Source organism: Loxodonta africana, chromosome 9 (assembly GCF_030014295.1).
Source record: "Loxodonta africana isolate mLoxAfr1 chromosome 9, mLoxAfr1.hap2, whole genome shotgun sequence".
Lineage (NCBI taxonomy): Eukaryota > Metazoa > Chordata > Mammalia > Proboscidea > Elephantidae > Loxodonta > Loxodonta africana.
In genome coordinates this window covers 72,718,710-72,737,781 of record NC_087350.1, presented here as the reverse complement: position 1 = coordinate 72,737,781, position 19,072 = coordinate 72,718,710, and positions in this window count along the sequence as shown.

Sequence of the window (19,072 nt, the reverse complement as noted above, 5' to 3'; positions counted from 1 at the left end):
AGGCAGAGATTAACATGGTCCAGAATTGATAAAGTTCAAGAAGAGGAGTAATGGGCCTAAGACTTGAAGAGGTGGGTACGCAGCATATCTTAAAGGGTTTTTACATTAGGCTTAAGTATTTGGACTTTTTTTTTGTGAGTAATATGGGACCTATTTAAGAGTTGAGTCACAGTGCTACATTTGATTCTTATAGGTAGAACAGTACAGTAGTGCTATGAAGGATGGATTCATAGATGTGAGGTGGACTGAATGCATATAAGGAAACATGTGAAGAGTCTACTGCATCAGGAAAGAGGTAATAACAAATTGAGATAAGTCATACTAGCAAAGATGTGGTGAGGGGGATGGATTTGAGAAATTGGCAGGTTTGCTGACTAACTGGATATTGGGATGGTGCGATGGTTAAGGTTGTGTGTCAACCTGGCTGGGCCATGATACTCAGTGGCTTGGCAGTTATGATGTAGTTTGGCAAAAGGTAATGATGAAATCACCTCCACAATGAAATCTGATATAATATAATTACCTCCATGATGAGATCTGCTATGTGCAGCTAATCAGTTGAAAAGGAGTTTCCTTGGGGGTATGGCCTGCAGCCAATATATGTGGACTTTCTGGTAAAGCTCGCTGGCTTTTCCTTACTCTGTATCCTGCATCTGACATCCGATTTTTCGGACTTAACCTAGCAGCTTACCTGCTGATCTTGGGATTCGTCATCCTCCACAGCCTGTGAGCCATAGGTCTGCTGACTGACCAGTCTTGGATTCGTCAGCCCCTGCAGCTATGTGAGTCAAGAGAAACCTCCAGCCTGACCCACGGTCTTGAGAATTTCCAGCCTCTACATTCATGGAAGCCATTTTCTTGATATAAATCTCTCTATGTGGAAGAAGTCTCTGCCCAAAAGGAGGTTGATGGTGGCAAGCCACAGAAAATTCAGCTCAAACTTGATGTATTAGCTGAGGACATAACCGAGAAGTTCCACGACAGTGGCCTTCCCCTTCCTCTGCAGTTCCCTCAGCCCTTCCCTCCATGCTGTGTCTGTTTTTTTTTTTTTTTTTATGTATACATACATACACATTTCACTGATTTTGCTTCTCTAGAGAAGCCAGCCTAAGACAGATGGGTTTGTGCTGTATTAACTTAGCTAAACTGGAACAGCATTTCTCAGTATTCCCGTCCCTGCATAGTCCCAGGTTAATGTGGACCATGTGAGACATTTTATGTGAGATTTGGAAGGCAGAGTGTGATAGTTAAAGTTATGTGTCAACTTGGATGGGCCATGATTCTCAGTGGTTTGGAAGATATTATGTAATCATCCTCTATTTTGTGAGCAGCCAATCAGTTGAAAGGGGAGTTTCCTTGGGGGTATGGCCTACATCCAGTATATATAGATATTCTGGCAAACCTTTCTTTCTTCCTTGATCCTGCATTTGATTCTGCCTTTACCTTGCCATCCTCTGATCTCTGGTTCTTGGGATGTTAGCTGGCAGCCTGCTGCCTGACCTGCAGATTTTGGATTTGTCAGCCCCTGCTACCACGTGAGTTAGGAGATGCATCCAGCCTGCCATCCGATCCATGGATTTGGGATTTTCCAGCCTCCACAATTGTGTGAGCCATTTCCTTGAAATAAATCTCTCTCTATATATTAATGGAGCCCTGGTGGCCCAGTGGTTAAGAGCTCCACTGCTAATCAAAAGGTTGGCAGTTCAAATCCACCACTTACTCCTTGAAAACCCTATGGGGCAGTTCTGTCCTATAGGGTCACTATGAGTCAGAATCGACTCAACGGCAATGGGTTTGGTTGTATGTATATATTCATATGTATACTTCACTGATTTTGCTCTTCTGGAGAACCTAGCCTAAGACACAGTGTCATGGATTGAATTGTGTCCCCTCAGAATAACTGTCAACTTGGCTAGGTCATGATTCCCTTGTATGATTGTCTACCATTTTATCTTATGATGTGATTTCTCTGTGTATTATAAATCTTATCACTATGATGTAATAAGATGGATTAGTGGCAGTTGTACTGATGAGTTCTACAAGATTACATAGTATCTTAAGCCAATCTCTTATGAGATATGGAAGAGAGACGTGAGCAGAGAGACAGGGGGATCTCATACCACCAAGAAAGCAGTGCCCAGAGTAGAGCGCATTCTTTGATCCTGAGGTTCCTGCTCTGAGGTGCTCCCAGACCAAGGGAAGACTGATGACAAGGACCTTCCTCCAAGCCAACAGAGAGAGAAAGCCTTCCCCTGGAGCCGGCACTCTGAATTCAGACTTCTAACCCACTGGGCTGTGAGAGAATAAACTTCTCTTTGTTAAAACCATCTACTGAGAGGGCGGAGCCAAGATGGCGGACTAGGCAGACGTTACCTCGGATCCCTCTTACAACAAAGACACGGAAAAACAAGTGAACCGATCACATACATAACAATCTACGAACCCTGAACAACAAACACAGATTTAGAGACGGAGAACGAACTAATACAGGGAAGCAGCGATAGTTTCCAGAGCCTGGAGCCAGCGTACCAGTCAGGTACGGCACAAGCACAGAGACCTGCTCCACCCCCCTGAACTAACCCCGGGAGGGGGACCAGCCGGTTCCACGGGCGGCGTGGGACGCAGCTGGTAGGAGAAGTCCCCGGGAGGCAGTGACTGATCTTGGAGCAGAAAGAGCAGCATCCGAGCCGGGGAACCGTCCCGCAGGGATTTGGACTGCTCGCAGGTACGCCATAAACACGGAGAGTTGCTCCACCCCCTGAACTAACCCCGGGAAGGGGACCAGCCGGGTCGCGCGGGCGGCGTGGGACGCAGCCGGTAGGAGAAGTCCCCGGGAGGCAGCGACTGGTATTGGAGTGGGGAGAACAGCGTTCCAGCCGGGACACTTGGTCGCGGCACAAGCACGGGGAGCTACTCCACCCATCTGAACTAACCCCGGGAGGGGGCCCACCTGGTTCACGGGGGCGGCACGGCCACGCGGCTGGAGGGACGAGAAGTCCCCGGGAGGCAGCGACTGATTTTGGAGTTGAGAGTGTACCGTCCCAGTAGGGGAGCCTTGACGCTGGGCGTGGGGCTGGAAGCGGAGGATCTGACCGTGACTCCAGCGGGCCAGACCCCCTGGGGGCAATCTCCACACAGCCAGCACACATAGGCGACGCGCCCGCGGGAATCTCGGATATAACAGTCATTCCAAGCAAGACAAGCAACTCTGGCTATATTCTGAGGTGCTACTCTCCTATCTCTCTGTTCCCTCCCCCACCCTCCCCAGGCGGCTTCATTAACATCTGAATAGCCTGAGCCAGAGGGAGAACTCTGATAGGGATCTGACTGCAGTTTTTTTTTAGCGGATTTTCTGGAAAAACTAGTTTCCCAGTGATGGCTCGGAGACAACAATCCATATCAAACCACTTAAAGAAGCAGACCATGACAGCTTCTCCAACCCCCCAAACAAAAGAATCAAAATCTTTCCCAAATGAGGATACAATTTTGGAATTATCAGATACAGAATATAAAAAACTAATTTACAGAATGCTTAATGATATCACAAATGAAATTAGGATATCTGCAGAAAAAGCCAAGGAACACACTGATAAAACTGTTGAAGAACTCAAAAAGATTATTCAAGAACATACTGGAAAAATTAATAAGTTGCAAGAATCCATAGAGAGACAACATGTAGAAATCCAAAAGATTAACAATAAAATAACAGAATTAGACAACACACTAGGAAGTCAGAGGAGCAGACTCGAGCAATTAGAATGCAGACTGGGACATCTGGAGGACCAGGGAATCAACACCAACATAGCTGAAAAAAAATCAGATAAAAGAATTAAAAAAAATGAAGAAACCCTAAGAATTATGTGGGACTCTATCAAGAAGGATAACCTGCGGATGATTGGAGTGCCAGAACAGGGAGGGGGGACAGAAAACACAGAGAAAATAGTTGAAGAACTTCTGACAGAAAACTTCCCTGACATCATGAAAGACGAAAGGATATCTATCCAAGATGCTCATCGAACCCCATTTAAGATTGATCCAAAAAGAAAAACACCAAGACATATTATCATCAAACTCACCAAAACCAAAGATAAACAGAAAATTTTAAAAGCAGCCAGGGAGAAAAGAAAGGTTTCCTTCAAGGGAGAATCAATAAGAATATGTTCTGACTACTCAGCAGAAACCATGCAGGCAAGAAGGGAATGGGACGACATATACAGAACACTGAAGGAGAAAAACTGCCAGCCAAGGATCATATATCCAGCAAAACTCTCTCTGAAATATGAAGGCGAAATTAAGATATTTACAGACAAACACAAGTTTAGAGAATTTGCAAAAACCAAACCAAAGCTACAAGAAATACTAAAGGATATTGTTTGGTCACAGAACCAATAATATCAGATATCAGCACAACACAAGGTCACAAAACAGAACGTCCTGATATCAACTCAAATAGGGAAATCACAAAAACAAACAAATTAAGATTAATTAAAAAAAAAATACACATAACAGGGAATCATGGAAGTCAATAGGTAAAAGATCACAATAATCAAAAAGAGGGACTAAATACAGGAGGCATTGAACTGCCATATGGAGAGTGATACAAGGCGATATAGAACAATACAAGTTAGGTTTTTACTTAGAAAAATAGGGGTATATAATGAGGTAACCACAAAAAGGCATAACAACTCTATAACTCAAGACAAAAACCAAGAAAAACGTAACGACTCAACTAACATAAAGTCAAACACTATGAAAATGAGGATCTCACAATTTACTAAGAAAAACGCCTCAGCACAAAAAAGTGTGTGGAAAAATCAAATTGTCAACAACACACATAAAAAGGCATCAAAATGACAGCACTAAAAACTTATTTATCTATAATTACCCTGAATGTAAATGGACTAAATGCACCAATAAAGAGACAGAGAGTCACAGACTGGATAAAGAAACACGGTCCATCTATATGCTGCCTACAAGAGACACACCTTAGACTTAGAGACACAAACAAACTAAAACTCAAAGGATGGAAAAAAGTATATCAAGCAAACAATAAGCAAAAAAGAAGAGGAGTAGCAATATTAATTTCTGACAAAATAGACTTTAGACTTAAATCCACCACAAAGGATAAAGAAGGACACTATATAATGATAAAAGGGACAATTGATCAGGAAGACATAACCATATTAAATATTTACGCACCCAATGACAGGGCTGCAAGATACATAAATCAAATTTTAACAGAACTGAAAAGCGAGATAGATACCTCCACAATTATAGTAGGAGACTTCAACACACCACTTTCGGAGAAGGACAGGACATCCAGTAAGAAGCTCAACAGAGACACGGAAGATCTAATTACAACAATCAACCAACTTGACCTCATTGACTTATACAGAACTCTCCACCCAACTGCTGCAAAATATACTTTTTTTTCCAGCGCACATGGAACATTCTCTAGAATAGACCACATATTAGGTCATAAAACAAACCTTTGCAGAGTCCAAAACATCGAAATATTACAAAGCATCTTCTCAGACCACAAGGCAATAAAACTAGAGATCAATAACAGAAAAACGAGGGAAAAGAAATCAAATACTTGGAAAATGAACAATACCCTCCTGAAAAAAGACTGGGTTATAGAAGACATCAAGGAGGGAATAAGGAAATTCATAGAAAGCAACGAGAATGAAAATACTTCCTATCAAAACCTCTGGGACACAGCAAAAGCAGTGCTCAGAGGCCAATTTATATCGATAAATGCACACATACAAAAAGAAGAAAGAGCCAAAATCAGAGAACTGTCCTTACAACTTGAACAAATAGAAACTGAGCAACAAAAGAATCCATCAGGCACCAGAAGAAAACAAATAATAAAAATTAGAGCTGAACTAAATGAATTAGAGAACAGAAAAACAATCGAAAGAATTAACAAAGCCAAAAGCTGGTTTTTTGAAAAAATTAACAAAATTGATAAACCATTGGCTAGACTGACTAAAGAAATACAGGAAAGGAAACAAATAACCCGAATAAGAAATGAGAAGGACCACATCACAACAGAACCAAATGAAATTAAAAGAATCATTTCAGATTATTATGAAAAATTGTACTCTAACAAATTTGAAAACCTAGAAGAAATGGATGAATTCCTGGAAAAACACTACCTACCTAAACTAACACATTCAGAAGTAGAACAACTAAATAGACCCATAACAAAAAAAGAGATTGAAACGGTAATCAAAAAACTCCCAACAAAAAAAAGTCCTGGCCCAGACGGCTTCACTGCAGAGTTCTACCAAATTTTCAGAGAAGAGTTAACACCACTACTACTAAAGGTATTCCAAAGCATAGAAAATGACGGAATACTACCCAACTCATTCTATGAAGCCACCATCTCCCTGATACCAAAACCAGGTAAAGACATTACAAAAAAAGAAAATTATAGACCTATATCCCTCATGAACATTGATGCAAAAATCCTCAACAAAATTCTAGCCAATAGAATCCAACGACACATCAAAAAAATAATTCACCCTGATCAAGTGGGATTTATACCAGGTATGCAAGGCTGGTTTAATATCAGAAAAACCATTAATGTAATCCATCACATAAATAAAACAAAAGACAAAAACCACATGATCTTATCAATTGATGCAGAAAAGGCATTTGACAAAGTCCAACACCCATTCATGATAAAAACTCTTACCAAAATAGGAATTGAAGGAAAATTCCTCAACATAATAAAGGGCATCTATGCAAAGCCAACAGCCAATATCACTCTAAATGGAGAGAACCTGAAAGCATTTCCCTTGAGAACGGGAACCAGACAAGGATGCCCTTTATCACCACTCTTATTCAACATTGTGTTGGAAGTCTTAGCCAGGGCAATCAGGCTAGACAAAGAAATAAAAGGTATCCGGATTGGCAAGGAAGAAGTAAAGTTATCACTATTTGCAGATGACATGATTATATACACAGAAAATCCTAAGGAATCCTCCAGAAAACTACTGAAACTAATAGAAGAGTTTGGCAGAGTCTCAGGTTATAAAATAAACATACAAAAATCACTTGGATTCCTCTACATCAACAAAAAGAACACCGAAGAGGAAATAACCAACTCAATACCATTCACAGTAGCCCCCAAGAAGATAAGATACTTAGGAATAAATCTTACCAAGGATGTAAAAGACCTATACAAAGAAAACTACAAAGCTCTACTACAAGAAATTCAAAAGGACATACTTAAGTGGAAAAACATACCTTGCTCATGGATAGGAAGACTTAACATAGTAAAAATGTCTATTCTACCAAAAGCCATCTATACATTTAACGCACTTCCGATCCAAATTCCAATGTCATATTTTAAGGGGATAGAGAAACAAATCACCAATTTCATATGGAAGGGAAAGAAGCCCCGGATAAGCAAAGCACTACTGAAAAAGAAGAAGAAAGTGGGAGGCCTCACCTTACCTGACTTCAGAACCTATTATACAGCCACAGTAGTCAAAACAGCCTGGTATTGGTACAACAACAGACACATAGACCAATGGAACAGAATTGAGAACCCAGACATAGATCCATCCACGTATGAGCAGCTGATATTTGACAAAGGACCAGTGTCAATTAACTGGGGAAAAGACAGCCTTTTTAACAAATGGTGCTGGCATAACTGGATATCCATTTGCAAAAAAATGAAACAGGACCCATACCTCACACCATGCACAAAAACTAACTCCAAGTGGATCAAAGACCTAAACATAAAGACTAAAACGATAAAGATCATGGAAGAAAAAATTGGGACAACCCTAGGAGCCCTAATACAAGGTATAAACAGAATACAAAACATTACCAAAAATGAGGAAGAGAAACCCGGTAACTGGGAGCTCCTAAAAATCAAACACCTATGCTCATCTAAAGACTTCACCAAAAGAGTAAAAAGACCACCTACAGATTGGGAAAGAATTTTCAGCTATGACATCTCCGACCAGCGCCTGATCTCTAAAATCTACATGATTCTGTCAAAACTCAACCACAAAAAGACAAACAACCCAATCAAGAAGTGGGCAAAGGATATGAACACACATTTCTCTAAAGAAGGTATTCAGGCAGCCAACAGATACATGAGAAAATGCTCTCGATCATTAGCCATTAGAGAAATGCAAATTAAAACTACGATGAGATTCCATCTCACACCAGCAAGGCTGGCATTAATCCAAAAAACACAAAATAATAAATGTTGGAGAGGCTGCGGAGAGATTGGAACTCTCATACACTGCTGGTGGGAATGTAAAATGGTACAACCACTTTGGAAATCTATCTGGCGTTATCTTAAACAGTTAGAAATAGAACTACCATACAACCCAGAAATCCCACTCCTAGGAATATACCCTAGAGATACAAGAGCCTTCATACAAACAGATATACGCACACCCATGTTTATTGCAGCTCTGTTTACAATAGCAAAAAGTTGGAAGCAACCAAGGTGTCCATCAACGGATGAATGGTTAAATAAATTGTGGTATATTCACACAATGGAATACTACGCATCGATAAAGAACAGTGACGAATCTCTGAAACATTTCATAACATGGAGGAACCTGGAAGGCATTATGCTGAGCGAAATTAGTCAGAGGCAAAAGGACAAATATTGTATAAGACCACTATTATAAGATCTTGAGAAATAGTAAACCTGAGAAGAACACATACTTTTGTGGTTACGAGGGGGGGAGGGAGGGAGGGTGGGAGAGGGTTTTTTTATTGATTAATCAGTAGATAAGAACTGCTTTAGGTGAAGGGAAAGACAACACTCAATACATGGAAGGTCAGCTCAATTGGACTGGACCAAAAGCAAAGAAGTTTCCGGGATAAAATGAATGCTTCAAAGGTCAGCGGAGCAAGCGCGGGGGTCTGGGGAGCATGGTTTGCGGGGACTTCTAAGTCAATTGGCAAAATAATTCTATTATGAAATCATTCTGCATCCCACTTTGAAATGTGGCGTCTGGGGTCTTAAATGCTAACAAGCAGCCATCTAAGATGCATCAATTGGTCTCAACCCACCTGGAGCAAAGGAAAATGAAGAACACCAAGCCCACATGACAACTAAGAGCCCAAGAGACAGAAAGGTCCACATGAACCAGAGACCTACATCATCCTGAGACCAGAAGAACTAGTTGGTGCCCGGCCACAATTGATGACTGCCCTGACAGGGAGCTCAGCAGAGGACCCCTGAGGGAGCAGGAGATCAGTGGGATGCAGACCCCAAATTCTCATAAGAAGACCAAACTTAATGGTCTGACTGAGACTGGAGGAATCCCGGCGGCCATGCTCCCTAGACCTTCAGTTGACACAGGACGGGAACCATCCCCGAAGACAACTCATCAGAAATGAAAGGGACTGGTCGGCGGGTGGGAGAGAGATGCTGATGAAGAGTGAGCTAATTGTATCGGGTGGACGCTTGAGATTGTGTTGGCAACTCTTGTCTGGAGGGGGGATGAGAGGATAGAGAGAGAGCGAAGCCGGCAAAATTGTCAAGAAAGGAGAGACTGAAAGGGCTGACTCAAGACGGGGAGAGTGAGTGGGAGTAGGGAGTGAGATGTATGTAAACTTATATGTGACAGACTGATTGGATTTGTAAACGTTCACTTGAAGCTTAATAAAAGTTATTATAAAAAAAAAAAAAAAACCATCTACTTGTGGTATTTCTGTTAAACCAGCACCAAATGATTAAGACACACAGAGTGAAACAGCAGTCACATTCTTTTTATGATGGGAATGTTGGTGGGGGCACTGGGTGTAGCTGCAGTTCATACACATTGTTGCTGATATGCTGGCTCACCTTATTGGCCTAGACAGCTGCTGGGCTCATTGTCCCTCAGTTCCCACTGAATCTCCTTCAGCTTTTCTAAATCCTGACACAGATCCAGCACTAGATGTAGAACCAGTATCCATACATAAACTATTTAACCAGTATCAATAATTTCATAGGGTCAAATTCTAATATAAATTCATATTCTATATCATTCCTAAAACCCACAGTTCAAATCCGCCAGGCACTCCTTGGAAACTCTATGGGGCAGTTCTACTCTGTCCTATAGGGTCGCTATGAGTCGGAATCAACTCGATGGCAGTGGTGGATGTCATTCCTAGTGGTTCTGTTTTTCTGATCAAACCCTGATTAATACAGGTTTATAGAGTGATGGAGTGAAAGGAGTCTATGAGGTCATTCAGTGGATAATGGCGGAATGCACTGTGCTGGAAGATATATGAGATGAATAAACCTAGTAAGTATTTAAACAAACAAACAAAAATCTGCTTTGAAATGTTGGGTCTGAATTGCTTGAAACATCTATGTGATGATTTCTGGGTGATAATTGGGCATCTTAATGGAGGAATCAAAGTAATGATAGTAATATTTAAGTCATTATTACATAGGTGGTGATTAAAACCATGATAATTGATAAAGTCATCCAGGGAAAGGGAAGGATAGCAAGAGAAGTAAAGAGGGCATGGTACAGAATTCTGTGGAAAATATCAACATTAGGGGTGAAAACTGGGGAGAAATAGCTCAACAAGAAGACTGATAGTCAGTGGTTAAAAAAGGTAAAAGAAGAATGAAGAAATATATATATATATATATATAATGGAAATAAATAATTGCAAAAATTTAAGAAGGAAGGCAGGATGAATTATGTCATTTGAGCCAGAGAGGTCCTTTGGATTTAATATGGAGATGAGTGGTCATATTCTTTTGATGAGCTGTGTTCATAGAGTAGCAGTACAAGCCAAATCATAGTACAATGAAATGAATACTGAAGAGTGAGTATGCAAATGAAAGAATGGTTGAAAAGGGATCCTGTATCTCTGTCATCACAATAAAACTAGGGAATATGAGTCAACATAGGATATAAAAACAAAAACAAACAACATTTTAGTTGTCAGAAACCTGTGTATGAAATATACATCCCTGGAGTGTATTTGTAACCTCAGACACACTCCTGGAATGTATATCTCATGTAGCTGTAATGTTACAGTTACTACAGTAGCCAATGGCAGATACATGTCAACAAAAAGTCACTTTTCTATATTATGACCCTGGTGCCACAGTGGTTAAGAGCTCAGGCTACTAACCATAAGGTCAGCAGTTTGAATCCAGTTGGAAACCCTATGGGGCTCCTTGGAAACCGTATCCTATAGGGTTACTATGAGTCAGAATCTACTTGATGGCAGTGAGTATTTGGGTTCCTTGACCGTGAATTTGCCTAAAATAATAATAAAAAAAAAATACACAACTCAGATCTATTCGAAAGTAGTACTTGTGTTTTCCTATTGGAAACATTGATCTGAATGCTGTCATTGTGACACTATATCCCAACCTCTTAACAGCTCGTCATTTAAACAGATCCTCAATTAGAATTCCCTCTGGATTTAACCAGTACAGTATGGTTAATTACTAAATAACTTAACATCCATCTAAGTCAAAACTCAGATTTTCCAAGTTGCTGTCAGTTACTAAATAGTCTACTGTAATTAGAAATCTTTGGAAAGATCAGACTGCTATATAACTCAGTGCCTTTATTTACAGCAAGTTCTTTCTTTCTTCACTTGTCTGTATCCTACTTGTCCTCCAAGATTCAGGTCAGAGATCATATACTCCAAAACCCTTTGTCAGAACCTCCTCCCAGACTGGGCTAAGTGCTTCTCTACTTCTATCCTATCCCATCGCATAGAAATAATTTACGTTTGTCTCACTCCATTTTACAGGGCCAGGATCTTGTATCCCGAGGATGAATCATAGTCTTCAATTCCTGTAGGTCCAGCACATATTTTTTGTACAATTTAATTTCATTTTGTTTATACAATGCACAGCAAACTGTCTTAAAAACTATCTTATATGAATATCCCTATTCATAAATCATCAGTTGCCATCAAGTCAATTCCAACTCATGGCAACTCCATGTGTGTCAGAGCAGAATGTGCTCCATAGGGTTTTCGACAGCTGTAATCTGTCAGAAGTACATTGCCTGGCCTTTCTTCCAAGGTGCCCCCAGGTGGACTCAAACTGCCATCCTTTCAGTTAGTAGCTGAGCACTTAACCATTTGCACCACCCAGGGATTTCATTCCTATTCTTAGAGGAGATATCTTACCATTTGTTCAGCAAACATTTATTCATCATTTACTATGTGCCAGGTGCTATAAAATATGCTAGAAATTCAACAATGAGCCAGTAGATATGGCCCCTGCCCACTCAGGGTTCCTAGCAAGAGGCTAAGTTCCTACGCATAATATGGATATAAAAGTTATCATGAATAGTTGTAACTGGCCCTGTTATATCTCTCCTGTAACCTCTGCATAGCTCCACATTTATTGAAGCCTACAGAACATTAGAGATCATTAAAAGAGGAGGTGGATTAAAGCTGTGTTAGGCTTGTTATTTGTTTCACACAGAAAATATATGTGAACCAATTAGGCACAAGTTGGAGAATGGTAAATGTCAGGAGTCCCTGCCCTTTGTTTTACACATCTGTGAGCTGAAGGCCAGAAAGGGGAGGAGCCAGAATACATCCTGGTTTTCTTCCCTGTGGTGTACTTTTCTTTAATTTTTGAATATTACTTATGAATCAGCATTTTCCAGCTTGTTTTTCTAAGTATAACTGTGTTTTTTTTTTCTTTTTTTAAAGATTCCTTTTCCTTCTATTGTGAAAACATGGACAGTTTAGAACTTTCCAAAACATTTATTCAACAAACACATGTTGAGCATTAGCCATGCATCAAACATATATGAGGCTATATGCTACATTTCCTATGCAGATTGTAATTTAGCATTTCCTAATTTCACCTATGAGTTCATGTACCAATTATCATAATTAGTAATATTTTAATTTCAAAATGCTCTCAAGAATCACCTGTTTTATTATACACCCAAAGCATAAAGAATCGATTAATGTTCTAGCCCTCTACCTTAAGTCAAAATGAATTGGTCTTACAGAAAAAAGAGTAGCTATAATGAAAAAATAAACTGTAAAAAAATATATTCAGCCTCAAATGATCACTAAGAGAAAAATAATTGATAAAACAGAGGATATCAAACTTTGACCATGGGAGCTGATATAAATATACTAAAACAAAATCTCATTACTTTAATGATACATGGGATCTAAAGTTTCCATTTCAAAGACAGTAACTTTTATTGAGAACCTATTTTATGCAAGGCACTTTGCTAAGCACTTTAATTACAGCACCTTGTTTAATCTTCACGACAGCACTATAGGGTCAACATTTTTATTGCTACCCCCTGCTACCCACATAGCTTAGATATTCAGAAACTGAGGGACTCAGAGGCATTGTATAACTTGTTCAGCTTACACAGCTAGCTGGAATGAGGATTCAACCCAAGTTTGTCTTTAAAGCCCACACTTTCCACTTATATCTCCCATCAGAGAGACTGCCACATATTCATAAGTAGCATGATTATGTTCACTCAGCTGTTAACCAACAGGTCAGCAGTTTGAATCCACCAGCTGCTCCTTGGAAATCCTACGGAGCAGTTCTACTCCACTAATAGGGTCGCTATGAGTTGGGACTAACAACAACATTATTTAGGTAGAAGAAATATATAACCCACCAAAAACAATGAAAATGAGAGTTTCATCATATATCTATATCTTGGTAACCAAACAATTTCCTACATAATGAATTATTTTCAACAGTAAAAATTATTAGGAGACTGAATCCTATGTAATTGTATCTCAGGCAATTACCGAGAATCATGACTTTATGAAACGCAGTAACTTAATGTTACAAAATTGTGACTTATTTTATCATTCTATTTGAAAAGTTATAAAAGTATGTACTTACTTGGTTGAGGATTTGGAAACTGATTTATTTAAAGTTTGGTATTGTCTTAGTTATCTAGTGCTGCTATAACAGAAATACCACAAGTGGACGGCTTTAATGAAGAAATTTATTCTCTCACAGTCTAGTAGGCTACAAGTCCAAGTTCAGGGCATCAGCTCCAGGGGAAGGCTTTCTCTCTGTGTTGGCTCTGGAGGAAAGTCCTTCTCATCAATCTTCCCCTGGACTAGGAGCTTCTCAGCGCAGGAACCCTAGGTCCAAAGGACGTGCTCTGCTCCCGGCAATACGTTGTTGGTTATATGAGGTGCCCCCCTCTCTGCTTGTTTCCCTTTCCTTTTATCTCTTATAAGATAAAAGGTGGTGCAGGCCACACCCCAGAGAAACTCCCTTTATATTGGATCAAGGATGTGACCTTAATAAGGGTGTTACAATCCCACCCTAATCCTCGTTAACATAAAATTACAATCACAAAATGGAGGACAACAACACAATACTGGGAATCATGGCCTAACCAAGTTGACACATATTTTTGGAGGACACAATTCAATCCATGACAGGTAGAATTGAATAATTTTGCAGGAATACAGATAACCTCTTTTAGAGAGTGGTATTTCTAACTATAGTTTGTTCCTTTGTTCTTTTCTTCTTTTAAATAGGTTATGGGATTTGGCCTAAGTAAAAAAAAATAAAATAATAAAAAAAAATTATTATTATTTTTTAAAGCTATGTCCTTAAAAGGAAAGAAGTATAAGTTCCAGCGAGGAAGGAAGAATTGGACCAATAGAAAGCCTTAGCTATAACAGGAGCTTCTGAGGGAGGACATCATTTTCCCTCAAAAGCTCTGATATGTGATTCACAAATGACAGCCTTTGGCCACCATGAGCAGGAGGAGGCTCTCCTTCCTGAAACAAGTCATGGCAGTGCTGTGTGGGTTTGTACACACCCAAGAAAAGTGATCAAATAAAAATATTTCTTCTTCAATCTGTGTCACCTCTGTGCTGCCTGAAGCTTCCATATAAATAGGTGGAAGATACTGAAATACAGTGTGCAGAATGATATGTACTCACTTCAGCTCAAATGTGCCCGGGATGTATTCTTCTCTATTTTTTATAACTTAACTAATCTTTAACTAGAGCTACCATTGAACCTGGCTATTTTAGGAATGTTGGACTCAGTGACAGACAATAAGCTAACCAGTAAAAGACCTTAGTGCTGCAAGAACTACTGCATGTCAGGTTTAAAAAAACATTAGACAGTCTTTATTGGGGAAGAGGGTAAAAATTCAGGGAATTCAAAGTGCAAACTTTCTATAAGGGTTATTTCTCCCCTTACCCTATCTGGGGGCAGGGGTGGAGTCTATGTACATATCCGTACTGGGATGGAGGTGTTGGAGTCTATTCTGTGTGGGTTTCCAGTTGATTGTCTCATCCTTTATATCTCTGACACTGGCCTCATTCACTGTTGCATTTGATGATAACAAAACTAGTTGTTCCAAGCATAAGAAGCCCGGGTGAAGCAGTGATTAAGCACTCAGCTGTGAATTGAAAGATCAGTGGTTTGAACCCACCAGCCGCTCTACAGGAGAAAGATGTGGCCATCTTCTTTCATAAAGATTACAGCCTGAAAACCCCTTAGGACAGTTCTACTTTATCCTACAGGGTGGCTATGAATTGGAATCAACTCATGGCAAGGGTTTGGGGTTTTTTGGGAATGTGCTAGTGTCTAGTACTGGTGAACGTGAGCTTGTCATTGCCTTGAGATTCAGGATCTGAATTACTGTGTCTGATCATCTCAACCACAGAGCACTTTAGATCCACTTGGCCCTCAGCACTTCCGCACCTTCCTCATGTCCCTTGGGTTTCCCTCTTGGATATTACCCATGCCTCGCACAGACTACGAGCCCTTGAGAATATTACCCAGCCCATCAATCTAAGTATCTCTCTCTGCTCTTGCCATTCCCTATTCCTATGATATGCTGGATGAATTGCCACATGGTATTCAGAGCTTTTCTGAGAGGCGGATAGTCCATACACCACAGTCTATGTCCCAGAGAAGCCCAATATTTTCTGTAAATGCCCCACCTCCCAACCTCCACCCTGTGCCAAGGCCTTGGGTAGTGAGGGGATAAGTTGCTTAATGTTCTTTTGGTTTCCTTTTACCTGGAATATACATTTAAAAAGAAATGCTATGTCATAATCAAGATTATAACTACTACAAATTTTATTGGCAGTTACTGCATTTTTCTACTTTCTCCTCACAATTGGTACACCTTCCTTTTTGAATCTACATTTGTACAGGCATACCTCATTTTACTGCACTTTGTTTTATTGCACATCACAGATACTGTGTTTTTCACAAACTGAAGGTTTGTAGCAACCCTGAATTGAGCAAGTCTATTGGCACCATTTTTCCAACAACATGTGTTCACTTCTTGTCTCTGTGCCACATTTTGGTAATTTTTGCAGTATTTCAAACTTCTTCATTATTAATTTATCTGCTATGGTGATCTGTGATCAGTGATCTTGGATGTTACTATTGTAATTGTTTTGTGGAGCCACAGCTACACCCTTATAATACAGCAAACTTAGTTGATAAATGTTGTGTGTGTTCTGGTCCACTCACGGGCCATTGCCCCATCTCTCTCCCTCTTCTGGTACCTCCCCATCCTCTGAGACACGACACTGTTGAAATTAGGCCAACTAACAACCCTACAATGGCCTCTAAGTGTTCAAGTGAAAGGAAGATTTAGACATCTCTCACTTTAAATTAAAAGCTAGAAATAATTAATCAGGAAAGTATGTCGAAAGCCAAGATAGGCTGAAAGCTAAGCCTTTTGCACCAAACAGTTAGCCAAGTTGTGAACCCAAAGGAAAAGCTCTTGAAGAATATTAAAAGTGCTGCTCCAGTGAACATATGAATGACAAAAAAGTGAAACAGCCTTATTGATGATACGGAGAAAGTTTTAGTGATCTGGATAGAAGACCAAACCAGCCACAACATTCCCTTAAGACAAAGCCTAATCCAGAAGAAGGCCCTAACTCTCTTCAATTCTGTGAAGGCTGAGAGAGGTGAGGAAGCTACAGAAGAGAAGTTTGAAGCTAACAATGTTGCTTCATGAGGCTTAAGGAAAGAAGCCCTCTCCATAACATAAAAGTGCAGGGTGAAGCAGCCAGTACTTACATAGGATTGCAGCAAGTTATCCAGAAGACCTAGCTAAGATAATTGATGAAGATGACTAAACAACAGATTTTCAACATAGACGAAACAGCCTTATACTGGAAGAAGATGCCGTCTAGGACTTTCAAAGCTAGAAAGGTCAGTGTCTGGCTTCAAAGCTTCAAAGAACTGGCTGACTCTCTTGTTAGGGGCTAATGCAGTTGGTGACTTTAAGTTGAAGCCAATGCTCATTTACCATTTCAAAAATCCTAGGGCCCTTAAAATTATGCTAAATCTACTCTGCCTGTTTTCTATAAATGGAACAACAAAACCTGGATTACAGCACATCTGTTTACAACATGGTTTACTGATTATCTAAAGCCCCCTGTTGAGACCTACTGCTCAGAAAAAAAAAGATTCCTTTTAAAACATTACTGCTCATTGACAATGTACCTGGAGCTCTCATGGAGATATATAAGGAGATTAATGTTTTCATGACTGCTAACACAACATCCATTCTGTAGCCCATGAATCAAGGAGTAATTTTGACTTCCAGGTCATATTATTTAAGAAATACATTTCATACGGCTGTAGCTGCCATAAATAGTGATTCCTCTGATGGATCTGGGCAAAGTAAATTGGGAAAGCCTTCTGGAAAGTATTCACTATTCTAGATGCCATTAAGAACATTTGTGATTCATGGAAGGGGGTCAAAATATCTACATTATTAGGAGTTTGGAAGAAGTTGATTCCAACCCTCATGGATGACTTTGAGAGGTTCAAGACTTCAGTGGAGGAAGTAACTGCAAATGCTTCTTATGGATGAAGAAAGAAAGTGGCTTCTTGAGATGCAATCTACTCCTGGTGAAGATGCTGTGAACATTGTTGAAATGACATCAAAGGATTTAGAATATTCCATAAACTTAGCTGACGAAGCACAGGCAGAGTTAGAGAGGACTGACTACAGTTTTGAAAGAAGTTCTACTGTGGATAAAATGCTATCAAATAGCACTGCATGCTACAGAGAAATCTTTTGAGAAAGGAAGAGTCAATAGATGAGGAAAACTTCATCACTGTCTTATTTTAAGAAGTTGCCACAGCCAGCCCAACCCTACCCCACAGCAACCATCACCCTGATCGGTCAGTGGCCATCAATGTTGAGGCAAGACCTTTCACCAGCAAAAAGAATACAACTCGGTGAACACTCAGGTGATATTTAGCATTTTTTAGCAATAAGGTATTTCTAATTAAGGTATGTACCTTGTTTTTCTATATGTAATGCTATTGCACACTTAATAGACTGCAATATAGTGTAGACATAACTTTTATGTGTGCTAGGAAACCAAAAAATTCATGTGACTTGCTTTATTGAGATATTTGGTTTATTGTGATGGTCTAGAACAAAACATACAATCTCTCTGAGGTATGCCTGTGTTCCACATGTAAGACATTATGTAACTATTTATAGCAAATAAATTATATTTCAAATAATACCTATAGCTTATAAAATGCACAATGATATCTAAAGATCTACTTATAAAAGGGACATCATAAAAAAAGACACTGGAGAGTAAAGGTCAAAAAGTATTCAGAGAGCATGAATGGAATAATTTTCAGTATTACGGAATGAGAAAATTAGATACTATTCCACTCTCTTTGATAGTTTATATTGATGGAATTTTACCTATTCCATCTTAGCATAAGTAAGCATCCCAGCTATTGCCAAACATTTATTATTTTTTTCCACTTTGGCTATATAGTGATTTTTATTAGACTTTATTTGTATGAGACATTCAAGATAAATCTGAGAATAAAAACAAATGAATTGAATGCAGCTACTTATGGAACATAATTAAGAGCTTGTGGATTCTGAAAAGACATAATATCTAGAATAGCTGCATATTTCACGCGCCAACCGTTGTCTCTTGTAAACTGGTTTACGTGTGAAGGGTAACTGAAAATGTAAATTAGGAAGTGAAACAGAATTCTAAATGTCATCATTGATCACCAAATTAACATCAGGTTCAATATCTCCCAAAAAGTTGTAATTCATTATACTGCATTTAA